The sequence below is a fragment of the Durio zibethinus genome, chromosome 26 (assembly GCF_047325235.1).
Source record: "Durio zibethinus cultivar Kanyao isolate XHJ-2024 chromosome 26, ASM4732523v1, whole genome shotgun sequence".
Classification (NCBI taxonomy): Eukaryota; Viridiplantae; Streptophyta; class Magnoliopsida; order Malvales; family Malvaceae; genus Durio; species Durio zibethinus.
Genome location: NC_143187.1, coordinates 14,989,654 through 15,008,157, shown reverse-complemented (window position 1 = coordinate 15,008,157; position 18,504 = coordinate 14,989,654). Strand labels below are relative to the sequence as shown.

Here is an 18,504-nt window from a genome sequence, read left to right as displayed (position 1 = left end):
CCATGGCTGACCAGTTTAAGGTTTTTTAAACTCAGTGTTTTTTTTTTTTTTTCCTTGGATGTAACCACATGTCCTTGTAGTTCTGCCAACTTAATCATGTTGTCAATTCACATTCCTATTATTGTCAAATTTAAAATTTTGCTTTTGGTTGCTAAAGTTCATTTTGGTTCATGATATGTGATGCTGATGTTCTTTACAATTCTATATCATTTACATTACTTGTAATTTTCAATTGTTAACAATCTACTTTCATTTATTCAAGTTTAAGCAATTTTAAGATACTTATTCTTTATTTTCATGCATTTTAATTGTGTAGATAATTTAATTGAACAATAATAATAATAAAAATAATAATATGAAAAAGATTTTAAAATCCTGCCTAAATGTTGGAGGGATTCAAAATCGGACTTTTAAAAAGTTAATTCCACCTAACTATTTGAGAATTAAATCTTAATAATAGAAATTTCATTTTTAAAAAAAAGAAAAAAATTTTAAAACATTAAGAAACATAAAATTAAATCATAAAAATGAATAATAAATAAAAGTAATAAATAATAATAATGATATTTTTATGAAAAAGAGAAAAAAATTAAATAATGAGAATAATAAAATTTTAACAAAAAAATAGGTAAAAATATAAAAATTCATTTTTATAGAAAATAAGCTTGCTATGAAAGTCTTCCTAAATGTTAGAGATTTTGAGAGAGGTATGTAATTTTTTTGTAAACCCTAAACCTTAGGTAAAACTCAAAACCCCAAAACCAAATCTTAAATCTTAAGTGAAAATTTTGAAACCCTAAATATACCTAAAATCTTATAACACAATCCCAAGTCACATCTATTCATCACTTATGATACATATTTGCATACATATTTCATACATATTTGCATTTATTGTGTAATTATATGACTGTTCTAAATTATTGATGTTTATGGTTGATGATAGCCTATTCCATTTTTATTGCATAAAAAATTTCTTTCAAAAATTAATTTAAAAAATAAATAAATACATAAAATTAAAATAATATTTCAAAAAATATAATTTTTAATACTCTATTTAAATGTTAGAGAGTCACCAATAATTATCATTTTCAAATAATATTATTTTTGTTTTTAAAAAAATGTTATGGTAAATTTTAAACATAAAGGATTATCTTCGAATTCTATCTTTATGTTGGAGAATTTTAAAGTATTTTTTTAATTTAAGATTTTTATAGCATTTCTAAATAAAGATTTTTAATAATTATATTTTTGAAAAAATGAAGCGAATTATGATTAAATTTCATATTGTGAATACCTAAATTTTGTCAAAGATATTTGATCTTTTCAATCCAATTTTGTTTTTGTAATTATGTCTTGATGTTCAATCTTTTGGGTTCATTAACTATCCATTTTTAAGTATTGAAGAATGAGACTCCATATGGGCCCAAAAATAAGGCCCATTGTATTGGCCCAAATAATACCTAAAAAGGCCTAATAATGATCCATTGTTGGCCATTAAAAAATAATAAAAATAAAAATATATAATATAAATAATATAAATATATAGAATAATATTTAAATAAATAAAAATAATAAGAAAAATAAAAAATAAAAAAATCTTTGCCAAAATAAATGAGGGCCCAAATGAAAAGAAAAAGCAAACAAATCAAAGGACTAAAGCCTAAAATATTGGGCTCTTCTTGAAGGCCCAAGATAAAGGCGGCCTTTTTGGATGATTTTGCATGAGACAAAAGTTAAGCATGTGAGAAAGCTAGAAAACCATAGAAATTGATGCATGGGTTTGCATGGGGTTCTACACGTGAAAAGGAAATGGGGAAGAATTGCTGGGTTGCGGGACAACAGAGTAACGACGAGAAGCAGCAAAAAAAGGATGTTGAAGAAACTACTGCATGAAAATCGTGCATAAAGCGTGAGGATGTGGGGAAAAAAAGGAAGAAAAAGCTGCATCGGAAAGAGCGCAGAACTAAAAAAAACTGAAACAAAGAAAAATAAAAGACTGAAGAAGGCGCGAACCTGAGGCACGAAACCTAAAAAAACAAAACAGCAAGGAAAAGAGAGGAGGATGAGAAATAAGTGAGGCGGCCAAAAGCAAAACAGAAGGAGGATACCAGAAAAGATCAGAGAGAAAGCAGAACGGTTTCGGTAGCCATAAAAAGAACAAAAAAAGGACAGAGGAGTTGCTAGGAGGGAGCCATAAACGGTAGGGTGTTTGAGGAGCCAGAAAAAAAAAAACAGAACATAGAAGAGCTGTCGGGTAGCAAAGAACAGCAAAAGGAAAAAAAAAAAAAAACCTCACAAAAAAAAAAGATTATCTAGACAATAGGCACTTGAGGCAAAAACGATTAGCAGTAGAAAGGAAAGGAAAGGAAAAGGAACCAGCAGAAAAGGGAAGGCAGTAGCGGAAAGGAAAGCAGAAGCAAAAAAGAGAAGAACTAGGAGCGTGATCTAGAAAACAGAAACAAGCAAATGTGAATAAACAAGGAAGAAGAAAGCAGAAGAGAACACAAAAAAGAACTAGAAGCAGAAGCGTAAAGAAGGAAAAATTAACCAAAAAAAAAAGAAAATGCAAACAAAAAGCTTTGCATGCAAAAAAACAAAAAAAATGTTGTGGAACCAAAAAAAAAAAAAAAAAGCAAAAAACTCATAACAGAGGATGAAAAGCTCAATAAAGGAGAAAAGAGGCACCTAGTGCAAAGGAAACAAGTGAACAGCCATACTTTCAAGAAAACTACAAGAAGAGGTAATTTTCTCAAACTTGGTTCTGTTGTTTCCATGCAATTGTTTTCTACTGGGGGCCAACATGTTGTTTTATGCCGAGAAGAGCAGTAAATAGGAGTTTGATGAACTACAACGAAATTGGAAATTATGATAACTTTAAAGACAATAAATTCTCTGATAAAATGGAATAAGTTGATGTTGCCTTGAAGCTTTAAAGTTGCAGTGAAGGGATGCGATCTGTAAAAAGAAAAACTCTCTATTGCTCTTTTTTAGGTTCAGTGTTTCAATGCCAGTGTAGGTTTAAGTTTTTTTTTTCTTTTTTCCTTGATTCCTATATCTATTATTGTTTTGGTCGAAGCTTTTGTTTCTAAAAGAAAAAAAAATGAATAAAATTGAAAAGAAAGAGATGCTAAACAAAGGGATAATATTGCATGTGTTTGCATGAGACTTAATGTCTCTTCACGTAGTCTACATTTTTTTTAAATAACAATAATAAATAATAAACTTAAAAATCAAATTAATATAAGTATTAATAAAAGAACTTAGATGATATAATTCTTGGATGTTGCTTAAGTTTAATTATAATTTTAATTTCATACATTTTTTAATTTTTGTATTGATCAAATTTTTATCCTTATTTTAATTTTATGACTTTTTTTTCTCGTTTCATGCTTTAATTTACTTTTTGATGCTATCTATTCATGCAAAGCAAAATAATTAAAAATGTGTATTTTAAAAAATAATAATAATAAATAAATTTTAAAATTTTAAGTCCCTACCTAGATGTTGGAAGAAATAAAAAATCATATTTTTTAAAAATAATTTTGCCTAAATGTTGGATAATTATTAAAAAATAATAATAAAATAATAAAATAAATAAATAATGATAATAAAATTTTAATAAAAAGAACATATAAATAAAAATATGAAATTTCATTTTTTTTAAATTATAAAATATGAGTTTGCTCTTATAATCTGTTTAGATATTGAAGATTTTTAGAGAGATTTGTAAATTTCTAAAATGAAACCCTAAAGTAAAATCCTAAAACAAGAAATCCTAATTGAAAACCTAAGTTCTAAAATCTTGTAGCTCTAAATCATCCTAAATTTTTAGAATTTGTATGAAAATATTTTGTGAAATATTTTTTTCCCAAATATCGCTTAGATGATAGGGTATTTAGAAAATTTTATTTCATTAAAATTTTCGTATAATTCCTTATTCCCAATATAATAAAATTAAATAAAAAAAAGAAATAAAGACGAGATTTTAAGATCCTAAATTCACATGCTCATATCTTTTAATTGTTATTATTGTTTCTTGTTTAATTATGGCATCATCCTTTTTCTGCATATCTTTTTATGAAAAATATTATTTAAAAATGGATTTAAAATAAATTTAAAGTAATATTCCAAGAAATATAAGTTTTGATACTCTGCCTAGGTATTGAAAAATCACCAATAATTATCATTTTCAAAGAATATATATTTTTTTATTTTTCTAGGAAATGTTGTGGTAAATTTTAGACGAAAAAGATTATCTTTGAATTCTACCTTTATATCAGAAAATTTTAAGGTATTTTTTTAATTTATAGATTTTCACAGCATTTCTAAATAAAAATTTTTAATTTATTTTAATTCTTAAAAATAATGAGAATTATTATTAAATCTTAAAATGAAACCATTTTTATCCAAAACCAATTATAGTGCATAATTAATTGGTACCAATTTTATGAGTGATGTGAGGATGCTAATACTTCTCCACGTGTAATCGACTCTTGAACCCTATCCTATTTTCATAGACCAAAATTATAATTTCAATAAACTTTAAATCAGTTTTATTGTTTTATTAAAAAAATAAAATTTTTTGGTGACTAATCACACCCTAAAAAATATTGATGGCGACTCCTCGTATTTTTCATGATTTTTAAATTTTTATATTTAGCGATTGAATCTCCGAACTGATACATTATAACACAAATAAAATCCATTTTTATCCAAAATTTTAGAAAGCGTATGATTAATTGGTACCAATTTTATGAGTGTTACAGAGATGTTAATCCTTCCCCACACGTAACTAACTCTCGAATCCAATCTTATTTTCATAAACCAAAATTATATTTTTAATAAACTTTAAATTCGTTTTATTGTTTTATTAAAAAGATAAAATTTTTGGGTGGCAATCACACCCTAAAAACGATTGGTACCAACTTCCCTTGTTTTTGTGATTTTAAATAATTACCTCTAGCGATCAAGTCTCCAAACTAATATTTTATTACAGCTTGACGACTCCATTGGGGACATTTTGAGAGTCCAATCAAATTTTTTAATTATGTGTTATTAAAAATTTTGGATTTAATTGGTTTTATTTGATATTTAATTTAATTCTCTTTATATTAATATTTTTTCAAAAGAAATAAATAAATAAAATTTAATAAATTGCATGTTAATTATTATCTTGTTTTGATTTTGTATTTGTGATTTATTTATGTTATTTTGATTAATATATCACTTTGCATACTTTTGAATACTTACTTACATCTATGAGCTCTAGCCCTATGCTCTATCCTTTTTAAAAGGAAGTGAAACAGCTACTCTTTCGTGATGTGATAACCTCTGTATTTACTAGTGAAACACTTCAACTCAAATCAAACCCTTTCTGTTTGTAGCCTGTAATGGGTGAGAATTGTGTGCCTTATTAGTTTGTAATGGACGATGATGTAGGTTTGATTTTAGAATCTTTAGATAAATAAATCCTGACCCAGCATATCATGAGCTATAAGAAGCGTGCCTAGGGTATAGCCATGCTATCTTTTAGAAAATAATTAAAAGTTATGACACTGTATATATTCTGTTGTATTATATGATTGTTATGTTATTTCTATTATTTATTTGTTTTGGATTATTGATTCATTTCTATTTGTATAGTCCTTAATTTTGTTACATACATTATATAGGTATTATGTTTTAAGAGGGGGTATTTGTTTTTGGTTAGTCATTAGCAAAAAAAAAATTTCATAAAGTCATAAGTAGTGTAAACTTCTTGTAGAAATTATTTAAAGATTAAAAGCCATGTTAATCCCTTTCGTAGAAATTACCCAAAAGTAAGATATGTGGGGTATTTTGATGCAATTTGTGTTTAAGGTAATAGTGTAAATAAAGTTAGAAAAAAGTCCAAATAAAAAAAAAAACCTAAAAAAAAAAAAAACAGATTTAGGATAGGTAAAGAGTTTGTCTTTTTTTAGAATTCAACTAGTGCATTTTACATTTATCGTTAAGGTGAATTGTATATTTTGAGTTGTTCCATTTTTATATATATCTTTGCATCATTATCATATTCAAGCATTCATAGGTATATTTTGTCTAACATGCAAATTAAGTATTGTGTCATTCATTCAATAAGAATAATAGCATAAACATTTTGGTTTAAAACCTTGAAATAAAACATTTGTTTTAGTGGGTATAAGAAGCTGAAAATATGAAAGATCAATTGGAAGCCTATGCAAATCTTTTTCATAGAAATTACTCAAAAGTTGGATATGTAGGGAATTTTGATGCAATTTATGTTTAAGGTAATAGTGTAAATAAAGTTAAAAAAAATCCAAATAAAAAAAAAGGCAAAAAAAAAGATTTAGGATAGGTAAGGAGTTTGTCTTCTTTTTGGAATTCAATCAGTGCATTTTACATTTATTGTTAAGGTGATTTGTATATTTTGGGTTGTTCCATTTTTGTAATATCTTTGCATCATTTTCGTATTCAAGCATTCATAGATATATTTTGTGTAACATACAAATTAGGAATTGTGTCATTCATTCAGCAAGAATAATAACATAAATATTTTGGTTTAAATCCTTGAAATAAAACATTTGCTTTAATGGGTATAAGAAGCTAAAAATATGGAAGATCAATTGAATGACCGAATTAGTACATTAGAATACAATAAGGAGGAATTTGGTCATGACATTCAAGAGATGGCAAAACAGGTCGCTGAGTTGACGAAGACGATTGATAGACTCAAGGAATTTATTTGGGTGCCTTCTTAGGGGTCCTTACTAATTTCAACTCAAGTCTTATTATTCATGGAGTCATGATCAACTGATTCTCACTGGGTCTAGTACAGTTCCTGAGCATGCTGAAGCATTTAATGATTTGAGCAATAATGAAGGTTTGGACAATATCATAAAAAGGATGAGTGATCTGACCATCTAAGTGTCTGAGCTCCTGAATTTGATTTCCAGAATGGAGTTATTAGGTTCTATACAACCATTACCAATCATTTCAAACTCGAACCTACATTCAAATCCTTTTCATATGTATCTTTGACCTCCTTTTCAAGCATCTAGGATCAAACCCCAAAATTTCATGCAATCTTTAAGAAGTCCATATCTCTAGCCTTTCATTCCCGAATCACCTATTCAGCCAATTTCTTAACTCTGAACCTTCGCACCATTACCTAATTCTTGAACTCCTAGTCAATTTATTTGTTTTAAAATTACCTAAGAAAAAGAAACAGTTAGATCATATCCCCATTTCATATGAAAAACTATCCATATCTATTTGAGAGATACCTTCTTGCACCTACACCTTTAAAGCCTTAAAGTTTCCATACCTAAAATATTTTGACCCAAATGCAAGGTGTGAATACCATGGTGGGATTATAGAGCATTTCATTGAGAATTCTAAGGGTTTCAAACACAAGGTGCAATCACTCATAAATGCAAAATGGTTCGATCCAACGATAATAGGGGGTTAAAGATTTAGGAACAATGAGAAGAGGATGGCATGATATGAACATGGACAAGACTTTTGATTAAAAAGGATCTTTCAACTGATATGTTGTTGAGAAATGAAATGCTTTGCAATTTTTTCTGATTGGAAAATGTTTTTTTTATGTTAATAAGATGTTGTCATTTTTTATTTAGATATGTGAATTATGGTTTGTTTCTAATTCTTGCTCCTATTCTAATTTTTACACTTTTCGCAAAAATGGCTTTGGCATTTGTGCATTCATTCTTTCATTTATTCATCCATTTATGTATCCACTCAATAGAATGCAATTCATGTGTGCTCTAAAAAGAAAGATTTTCTTCGAGAATAATCATTGCGATTTCTCCTACGAATCAGGAAAATATTAATTTGATAGGAAAGATGGAAGAGATTATTAAAGGATTCTTTGCTCAAGGAAATGATCAACCTAAAGGATCTAGCTTAGGACCCATAAGAGATGAGTCATGGAATTTAGATGAACAGAGAAGGCATAATCTCTTGGAAGAAAAAATTCAAGTTGTTGAAGGCAAGGATAAATTTTATGATGCAAAGGAATCCCAGCTAGTTCCAAATGTGACTATTCTGCGCAAGTTTAGGATTCTGACATTTGAGAAATATATGGAACTAGATGTCCTAAGACACATTTAGCTTAATACTGTCAAAAAATGGTTGGGTATGTTCGTAACGAAAAGTTTCTTATTCATGTCTTTCCAGAAAGTTTGACTAGGGTAGCAATCAATTGGTATTATAGTTTGAAAAGTAGTGAAATTCATACTTGGAGTGATTTATCTCAAACATTCTTAAAGCAGTACTAGCACATATTGGAGATGGCTCTAAATCAACTAACCCTTTAAAACATTAAAGCAAGCCCTAATAAGAGCTATAAAGAATATGCTACTAGATGGAAAGAGATTGCATCACAAGTTTGGCCACCTTTAATTAATAGGGAGCTGAATTCTCTATTTATGGATACCTTTTTTTTTTCCTTATTATGATAAGTTGATTGGTAATATATTTTTAGAATTTGCTAATTTGCCATTTCCCATAGGTAGAATCAAGGATGGTATAAAAAAGGAAAGGATTATAAGTGCCAATGTGGAAATTCATAATGCAAGGCAAGGGAATACTTTTGATAAATGCAACCAAGAAAAAATTGTTGAAGGGCAAAATGAGAGAAACCTCACCATGAAATAGGAAGATTTGGTGAAGTATTATCGCCATTGGTCACCATATCATTCCTAATCGACACCCAAGCCAGTAATTTTTCTCAACCATCTCATCTGTGTGCTTTAGTTTATTTACCACAAACAATCACAAAACAAAGAATCAACCCAAGTCATTCATAAAGCCATAAGAGAAAGAGAGTCAAGATGTATCATTCACTACCAATGTCTTATGCTGAGCTCTTTACTTTACTTGACAAAAATTGTATGATTTTTGTTGTCCTTGTAAAACCCAAAAAGCCTTCCCATCCTAAGTGGTATGATTTCAATGCTAAGCATGAACTTCATGATGGGGTCGAAAGGTATTCCATAAAAAATTGTATTACCTTTAAGGATATAATCCAGGCTTTGATGATGCAGATCCCACAAAGTTTAAAGAATTGGATAGTGGTTTTGATTATTGATAATGGTGGAGTTGAGGATCAATGATACTAAAGCTAAAGCACCAAGTGAGGAACTTTTGTTTCTGTAAATTTGAATGACATCTAAAGAGCACTTTTGGGAATGTGAATTTTTGGGTCAAGTCTAAGTGTTTGCATTGAACAAATGGAGATCATGCATCATAGTCTCATAGATTTATATTATCATTTGAGGTTTTTTTATGTCTTTTAAGTTTTGAATTTCTAGGTTTTCTTTGAAAGAAAAATAGCAAAAAAGGAAAACTAGTAGATTTGAATAAAAGCCCCACGTAGTTAAGTGCCGGGGCTATAGAAAGAGAAATACCTCAAAAAAAAGAGAAAAAAAAGTAAAAAAAAAAGAATAAAAGAAAGTTTTGAGTCTCAGATAAGTTGGTGATCACTATTATGAATTTCTCAAATACCTAAACTCTAATTCTTAAATTATTTAGTTGACTCCATTTTATCAACCATGACCTTTCAAAAGCCATGAATTTGAATTCGTAAACTTTGCCTTCACTTGATAATGTTATGATATCAAAGAGTTATATTCTTTTCCAAGACAATGAACAATGAAACAGCTAAAAAAATAGGAATTTCTAGAACATTAAGCAAACATGACATTTTTTTAAAGAATTCAAATGCGGTTATTTGATGTATCAATGTTACACTATAACTCTAAAAATTTTCAACATCAAAACTAACCTTAGTCCTGTAAAATAGTCTCAAACATACCAACATTTCAGTTATTTACCCTAAAATTAGTTGGATTCAATGTCATAGGGGCATGTTGATCAAAAAAGAAAAACTTCATTGCTTTTAAGACAATTTGAGTTATGACCAACCCATATGCTTTCTTTTTGCGGAGTAACATAGACTATTTGGTACCTTAAATGGGTTCATTCCATATGACCCTTTTCTTGTTCATTCTACATGGTCCTTTTCCTTGCAATAACTTTCATTAAGGGTGGTTTGTTAAAATGGGACATATTTCATAAATTGCACTATTGGTAAAATGGATTAAGAAGGTAGGAGTTATAGGGGGCATGTAAAGAAAAGGGAAATGACGAAAAAAAGTGAAAAAAAGGGAAAATGGATATGACATTATGCATTTAGGAAATTCAAATAAATCCAAATAAAGTCCTAATAAAACCAAAAATTTTGGAAAAGAAACAAAAAAAGCTTAAAATGGAAAAATAAAAGAAAAGCCAAGAGAGCCAAAAATTCAAAAATTAAAAAAGGGAACTTTTTAAAACAAAAATTCTTTATTCAAGTTCATTTTCATGAATGAAACTACTCTTCAATTTAAATGTTCATACTTGAAATGACAAATGGCCATATTTCATTATCCCTTCACAATTGTAGAAATTTATATCTTGTTACCCCTTTAAGCCCAATAAATTTTTTTTCAAAGATAAACCCTAATTAAGGATCACCCTCCATATTGGGGGGTGAAAAGAATACATTTGGGGGTTAAAAACAGTGATGGCCAAATGGAATCCCATATGTTAAGACAAATGCCCAATGTAAAAGTTCCCAAAAGTTTTGAATCCACTCAAAGAAAAAAATAAGTGACAAAATGAAAAATGGAAACGTGAAGAGAAAGAGAGAAAAATGAAAGAAAAAAAAAAGAAAGAAATAAAGAAAAAGGAATAAAGAAATGAAATGAAATGAATGGGTGAAAAGCACAGGAAAAATGAAAAGGAATATACCCCAAAATGAATCTTTCAAATGAAAGAATGATCCTTGGTTTTAATTACCCTTAGACATTTATTTTGGGCCTGTTTATCCCTTTCTTTGACAACCTCGAACCTTATCTTACGTTACATCTTATGAAAAGTCTATATTGGATCGACCATGGATGCTTAAAAATTAAAGAGCTTCTTTTGAAAAAATAGTCATAAAATCCATGGATTTTTTTGTCCTTCTTTATTACCTAATTTTTTGTTTGGACCATTATCCCTTTTTGGATAAGTTTGAATTCTTAAGTGCATGGTGTAATAATAATAAAAAAATATAAAATAAAAAAGAATGAATGTGGCTCCAAGGTGAATACCTTAAAAATGACAATCTAGAGCAAACCTTGAATACCATTTCCAATACTAAATAAGGTAGATACTGAATAAAAATAAACCAACATTTTTAAAAGATCTGAAATATCAAAGTCCCAGAAGTTTGATAATGATTGATTTAGAAAATCTCAACTTTTTTCCATTCCTAATTAACCTTTTCAAAACCTTAAGCCCTTACAGCTAACCTTGACATATATCAAAATGTCACATTTGAAGGCTAAAGCAAGTGTTTAAAATGTTTGATTTTCATGGAATTCATGTATTTGGTAAAATTTATGTTTCATCTGTGAACCTGCATGGAAAAAGTATATACTTTTTTTATCCCTTTTAGATGGAGAAACCTTTTTTGAATTAACAAAAAGCTCCGTATATTGACTATTCAATCTATTTGGAAAGAAAATTTTTACCTCTTTCATTTCTGGTAGGTATCGCCAGTTCCTATGAAAATTCAAATCCAGTTTTTCTAGCACTCAAGAAAGAATTTAAGCCTAGTTAGTTGGCACTCAGCTTTTAAGCTTAGATTATCTAGCACAAATGAAAATTTAAGCCCAGCTTAATTGGCATCCAAGTTGTAAGCCCAGTTGAGCTAGCATATAAACTTAGTTTAGCTGGTACGTAAGCCCAAATTAGTTGGCACGTAAGCCCAGAGTAATTGGCATTTCACTCCATTTTAGCTGGTACCCAATGAAAATTCAAGCTCAGTCTAGCTGGCATGTAAGCCCAGATTAGTTGAAAAAGTATACACCCATTTTATCCCCTTTAAGTGGTGAAGTCTTTTGAATCAATAGAGGTGCAAAATCCTCAAATTTATTAAGAAAGAAAATTTTCACTTTTTACATTTCTAATAAGGATCTTCAGTTCCCCAAAAAAATTTAAATCTACCCAAGTTTTAAACCTAGTTGAGCTAGCACCCAATGAAAATTTAAGCCTAATTTAGTTATTACCCAATGAAAATTTAAGCCCAACTTAGTTGGCACACAATGAAAATTCAAGCCAATGAAGTTAGCACCCAATGAAATTTTAATCCAAGTGTAGCTGGCACTTAATGAAAGTTTAAGTTTAGATTATATGGCACCCCATAAAAAGATTTAAGCCAAATTTAGCTGGCACCCAATGAAAATTTAAGCCCAGTGTAGTTGGCACTAATGAAAGTTTAAAACAAAATTATCTGGCACCTAATGAAAATTTAAGCCTAATTAGCTGGCATATAATGAAATTTAAGCCTAGCTTAATGAGCACCCAATGAAAATTTAAGCCTAGTTAACTGACATCTAATGAAAATTTATGCCCAGTTTAGCTAGCACCCCATGAAAAGATTTAAGCTCAGTTTAGTTGGCACTTAATGAAAATTTAAGCCCAATTTAATTGACACTTAATGAAGTTTTAAGCCCAGTTTAGTTGGCACCAATGAAAGTTTATACCCAATTTAATTAGCACCAATGAAAATTTAAGCCCAGTTTAGCTGGCATCAAGAAAACTTAAGCCCAAGTTATTAAGTACCCAAATTTAAGCCCAACTTAGCTGGCATGCTAGCCCAAATTAGTTGGTACCTATGAAAGTTAAGCCTAAAATTAGCTGGCACGAAAGCCCATATTAGTTGGCATTCAAACCTAAGTTAGCAGTTATTTCATTTTAACTTGTGGTTGAAGCTCGGTTACTTTATTTGACCTATGATTCAATCCCGGTTATCTTTATCTTTTGACTCACGGTTTAATCTTGATCGTCATAAGTAAAAAAAAATAAAAAACCTAAAATATCTAAATATCGAAAAAAAATAAAAAACAATAAAATAGCAAAGAAAATTTCTTATGAAGCAGCATCCGGACAAAATTGTTGTTTTTGTTTTTGCATTATTTCCAATCTTTAGAAATATTTAAAGAAGGGCAACTGTAAACACCTAATTTTGTTCAGGATATTTTATCTTTTTAAATCGGTTTGCTTTTGTAATTAGGCCTCGATCATCAATTTTTCAAGTCCATTAATGGTCCATTTTTAATTGCTTAAGGATGAGGTCCAATATGGGCCCTATAGTTAGGCCTGTTGCAATGACCCTAATAATACCCTAAAATAACCCTATTTGGGCCTAACAAAAAGCCCATTCTTAAAAGCCCATTAATGGTCCATTTTTGGCCATTAAACAAAACAGTAATAAATAAATAATAATAGATAAAATAAAATAATTAATTAAATAATAATTAAAAATTAAAAATTAAAAAAAAAGAAATAAAAAAAGGTAAAGGTGAAATGAGGGATAGGGCCTAGAAGAATATATATATATATATATTGCTTAAAAAAAAAATTTTGGCATGAAAAAGAGGCCCATTCCTATTCGGCCTAGTTTGCTTGCATGAAGGAAAACATGTGAAACTGAAGAAAACTACAAAACAGGAACACATGAAAATAGGAAAGAAATTGGATGGCTTCATAGCATTGTGGTATGGGCAACGAGGGAAGAAGGGGAAGTAAAAGAAAAACTATTTGAAAAAGTGGAGGAAAGCGTGAAAAAAAAACTAGAAGAAAAGAAAGGAAAACAAAAACTCACACTATGTTTGGATTGAAGAGAGGGCAATGAAAGGAAAGGAAAATAATGAAAACAAAAAAACCTTTTCCTTTGTTTAGATAAACTTTTAATTTAAAGGAAAGGAAAGAGGTGGAAACTAAAAAACCTTTGGTTTCCTTTATAATCTTCACTTTTTTAATATCCCAATTTAGGGGAAAAGCTAAGGAAAGGAAAGTTGAAAAAAATTTTATTTTTATAAAAAGACTATTATATCTATCTTTTTATTAATACTAAAAACTTAGTAAAAAAAGCCTAATCACATCACAATCTTCGTGTAATTTTTTCAAAGCCATCTCTTTTTTGAAGTAAGTTTCACATGTCTCTTCCAATATAAAAATTTTTTATAATTTTTTGGTGATTTGATTTTGATGAATGATTGAATATGAATAGACATATTTTTTGGGTTTATGAGATGTAATGCTTTTATGTAATTGTATTTTTTATATTTAATAGCTTTTATATGAATACATCGCCAAAGTGATAGTATGTTGAAATTTTGGCAATGGCCAAAAATTCATCCATGCATGTTTGTAAAACATCTTTCTATTTCACTTGATTAAAAACCACTGATATAGCAACAATTGTAAGGTTATACAAGATAGCAAACATATCATGGTCTAGGAGTGCTTTAAAATCACAGGCAATGAAAGGCTATAATTAAAAAAAATTATTATAATGAATCATTTCTTTTCTTTTTCACTCTTTATCCAAACAATGGTTGTTAGAATTCTTTTCCTTTCCTTTTCTTTATTAATTTTAATTATCCAAACAAGGGATACATATATCCTTTCCTTTCCTTTAAAAACTTTCATTTTCTTTCCTTTATTAATATTTATCTAAACATTACCTTAAATGGAAGGAAAAATGAGAAAGGTAGGCCTGCAAAAACTGAAACAAATAGGAAAGAACATGGAAAAAAATTAGGTGTGAAACTGGGAAGCAAAACAAAACAATAGTGAAAAAACAAAGAAACTAGAAAAGATGGAGGATACAATAGCAAAAGGGAAAGAGTTTGCTGGTGAAATGCAAAAAGGAAAAGAAATCAAAAGAAACCTGAAAAAGGAGGCACTCGTGAATCATAAAAAAAATAGCAAAAAAAAGAAAATGACAATAACAGAAAAGAGAATAAATGAGAGGAGAAAGGGGATGTTGGAACCAGTAGTAGAAAAAGAAGGAAAACAAAGAAAAAAATGTCTCAAAAAAGCCAGAAAGAAAGATACTAAAGAAAAAAGAAACCAAAAAAAAAAAAAGGGAGAGCTTTAACAAAACAGAGGAAATAAGGCTTTCTGACATCAAAACAAAAAAAAGGAACAATGAAAGGAAATGATCTTATTGGCAAAAAAGAAGAGAAGATAGAGCTCGAAGGAAAGGTAGCATTTTGTCACTGTTTTGTTTTCATGAAAGCTTAAAGTTTGCTTCCTTCCATTCCATTGTTTTTCTAGAGCATGGTACTTTTTTTTCTTTTACAATAGTTAAGGTTCATAAGAATTTCATAGCACTTTCCCCATGCTTGGCATAAAACAAATTGGTAGTCTTGTTTAGGAAAATAGAAACAAAAGCCAACTCACAAAATGCCTCCTATAAAAAAAAAGAGTTTTCTTTTTTGGCTTTGTTCTAACATCCATAACACTGGGTACTTGAGGGGTTTGAAAGTTTCGTTCATTTTCATGTTTATTAGATCCTTTCTGCATATGGTCTGCGGATGGAAGTTCAAGGCTTCATCCTCTTTATCTGCTGCATCTTTTCTTCTTACTATGTGAACCTTTTTCTCGAGGGTTTGAAACTTGCTTTTTCTTTTGTGATTGTTTGTTTAGGCATGTTTAGCATTGTTGCTTGTTCACAATAGAATGAAAGTTTTATCTTGATGTTTTGGGTTCTCTTGTTTTTTTTATCCTTTTTTCTTTTAGTTGTCCAAGAGTTTTAAAGTTCTCTTTTCACAATTTTTTTTAAGTTTTTTTTTGTTTCTTTCAAATTAGAAAATGTTTTTTTAATGCAAAACAGCAAAGAAAATGGCTTATGGGAAGAAGGAGTAGTGTCTCGTGAAGGGATTTTATCTTCCCTATTTCTCATCTAGATTGGTAGTCCCATGGCTGACCCGTTTGAGGTTTTTTAAACTCAATGTTTTTTTTGCCTTGGATGTAACCACATGTCCTTGTAGTTTTGCCAGCTTAATCATATTGCCAATTTGCATTCTTATTATTGTCAAATTTAAAATTTTGCTTTTGGTTGCTAGGGTTCATTTTGGTTCATGATATATGATGCTCATCTTCTTTATAATTCCATATCATTTACATTACTTGTAATTTTCAACTGTTATCAATTTACTTTCATCCATTCAAGTGTATGCAATTCTAAGGTACTTATTCTTTATTTTCATGCATTTTAATTGTGTAGATAATTTAACTGAACTGTAATAATAAAAATAATAATATTAAAAAGATTTTAAAATCCATGCCTAGATGTTAGAAGGATTCAAAATCAAATTTTTAATAATTTTGCCTAGCTATTGGGGAATTAAATCTTAGTAAAAAAATTTTTGATTTTAAAAAAAAGAAAATAAGATTTTAAAACATTAAGAAACATAAAATTAAATCATAAAAATAAATAATAATAATGAATTTTTTATGAAAATGAGAAAAAAATTAATAAGAATAATAAAATTTTAATACAAAAGAAAATAGGTAAAAATATAAAAATTCATTTTTATAGAAAACGAGCCTGCTTCGAAAGTCTGCCTAGATGTTGAAAATTTTTAAAAAGGTTCGTAATTTTTTTTGAAACCCTAAAATCTAGGTAAAACTCAAAACCCTAAAATGAAATCCTAAATCTTATGAAAAAACTTTGAAACCCTAAATATACCTAAAATCTCATGACCCGATCCCAAGTTGCATCTCTTCATCACTTATGATACATATTTGCATACATATTTGTATTTATTGTGTAATTATATAACTGTTCTAAATTATTGATGTTTATGGCTTATTATAGCCTATTCCATTTTTATTGCATAAAAAGTTTCTCTTAAAAATTAATTTCAAAAATAAATAAATATATAAAATTAAAATAATATTCCGAGGAATATAATTTTTAGTACTCTACCTAGATCTTAGAGAGTCACTAATAATTATCATTTTCAAAGAATATTATTTTTATTTTTATGAAAATGTTATGGTAAATCTTGGATGGAAATGATTATTTTTGAATTATGCCTTTATGTCGAAGAATTTTAAGGTATTTTTTTAATTAAAAGATTTTCACAATATTTTTAAATAAAGATTTTTAATAATTTTATTTCTTAGAAAATTTAGGGAATTATAATTAAATTTCATATAAAAACATTTTTATCCAAAATTCTAGATAGCACATGATTAATTAGTACCAATTTTATGGGTGCTATAAGGATGCTAATCTTTCTTCACGCATAACTGACTCTCAAACCCAATCTTGTTTTCATAGACCAAAATTATTTTGTTAATAAACTTTAAATTTGTTATGTTGTTTTATTAAACAGATAAAATTTTGGATGGCCAATCACACCTTAAAAACAATTGGTAGTGACTCCCAATGCTTTCATGATTTTAAATGATTATGTCTAGCGATTGAGTCTCTGATCGATATGTTATGATAGTTACTGAGGATTATAGTGATGTTTTCAATATTAATAAAGATTTCTTAAAGTTTTGTAACATAAAATTTTTTTCTTTTATCTACTTTTATCTTTCTTTGATCATTTCTTGTTTGCATGCGTAAATCCAAAAGTGTTGATTTAGTTTTAGTTGATCAAAAAATTGAAAGGACATTTAAAAGAGGAAGAAAAGAGCAATTAAAACCACCTGCACCAACACTAATGGCCAATGCAAACAATGAAACTCAAAGAACTTTGAAAGATTATACAGTTCGCAATTCTAATGGTTTTCAACCATCCATTAAAAGGCTAACCATTCTAGTAAACAACTTTGAGATCAACCCTTCAATAATACAAATGGTCCAAACATCTGTGCAATTTTGAGGACTACCAAGCGATGATCCTAACCTTCATCTTTCTAATTTTCTTGAATTATGTGATACTTTTTGCTATAATGGTGTTTCTTATGATGCTATTAGACTAAAACATTTGGCTTTTTCTCTCTCAGACAAAGTGAAAAGTTAGTTGACATCATTACCACCCGGCTATATCACAACATTGGAAATTTTGGTATAAAAATGTTTGGTGAAATTCTTCCTACTAACCAAAACAGCTAAACTAAGGAATGAGATCACCACACTTTTGCAAGTAGATGGTGAAATATTATATGATGCATGGAAAAGATTCAAAGAGTTGCTAAGGATGCACACATCATGGATTACCTCAATGGTTGCAAATCTAAATTTTCTACAATGGTCTCACACCACCCATAAGAACCATTTTGAACTCAGTTGCTGAAAGGCCAATTATGAGTAAGAATCCTAAAGAAGCCAATGAACTAATCGAAGAGATGGTTGCTAACAACTACTAATGGGGCATGGAAAGAAAAATAAGTAAGAAATCTACTGGTTTATTTGAGATTGATGCAATCACCTCCATTAATTCCTAGCTAGCCACCCTAACCAAAAAGGTTGAAGTTTTAAGAGCCCAACACTGAATGAACCATGTGAATGCAATTCAAAGTCCCTTTGTTTCCTGTGATATCTATGAAAGAACTCATTCCAATGAAAAATGTCAATTTAAAATAGAATATATCCAATTCATCCTACAATCTAAGCCTAACTATAATCCTTATAGCAACATC

The 18,504-nt window shown here is 28.8% G+C and overlaps 1 non-coding gene across 1 annotated transcript; it reads right to left on the bottom strand.

Moving 5' to 3' along the window:
• Nucleotides 1–17,975: 17,975 nt before the first annotated feature.
• On the bottom strand, nucleotides 17,976–18,080 carry LOC149511381 (small nucleolar RNA R71). Its single transcript, XR_016334451.1, has one exon. It is a non-coding gene; the product is annotated as a small nucleolar RNA R71 (small nucleolar RNA).
• Nucleotides 18,081–18,504: the final 424 nt, after the last annotated feature.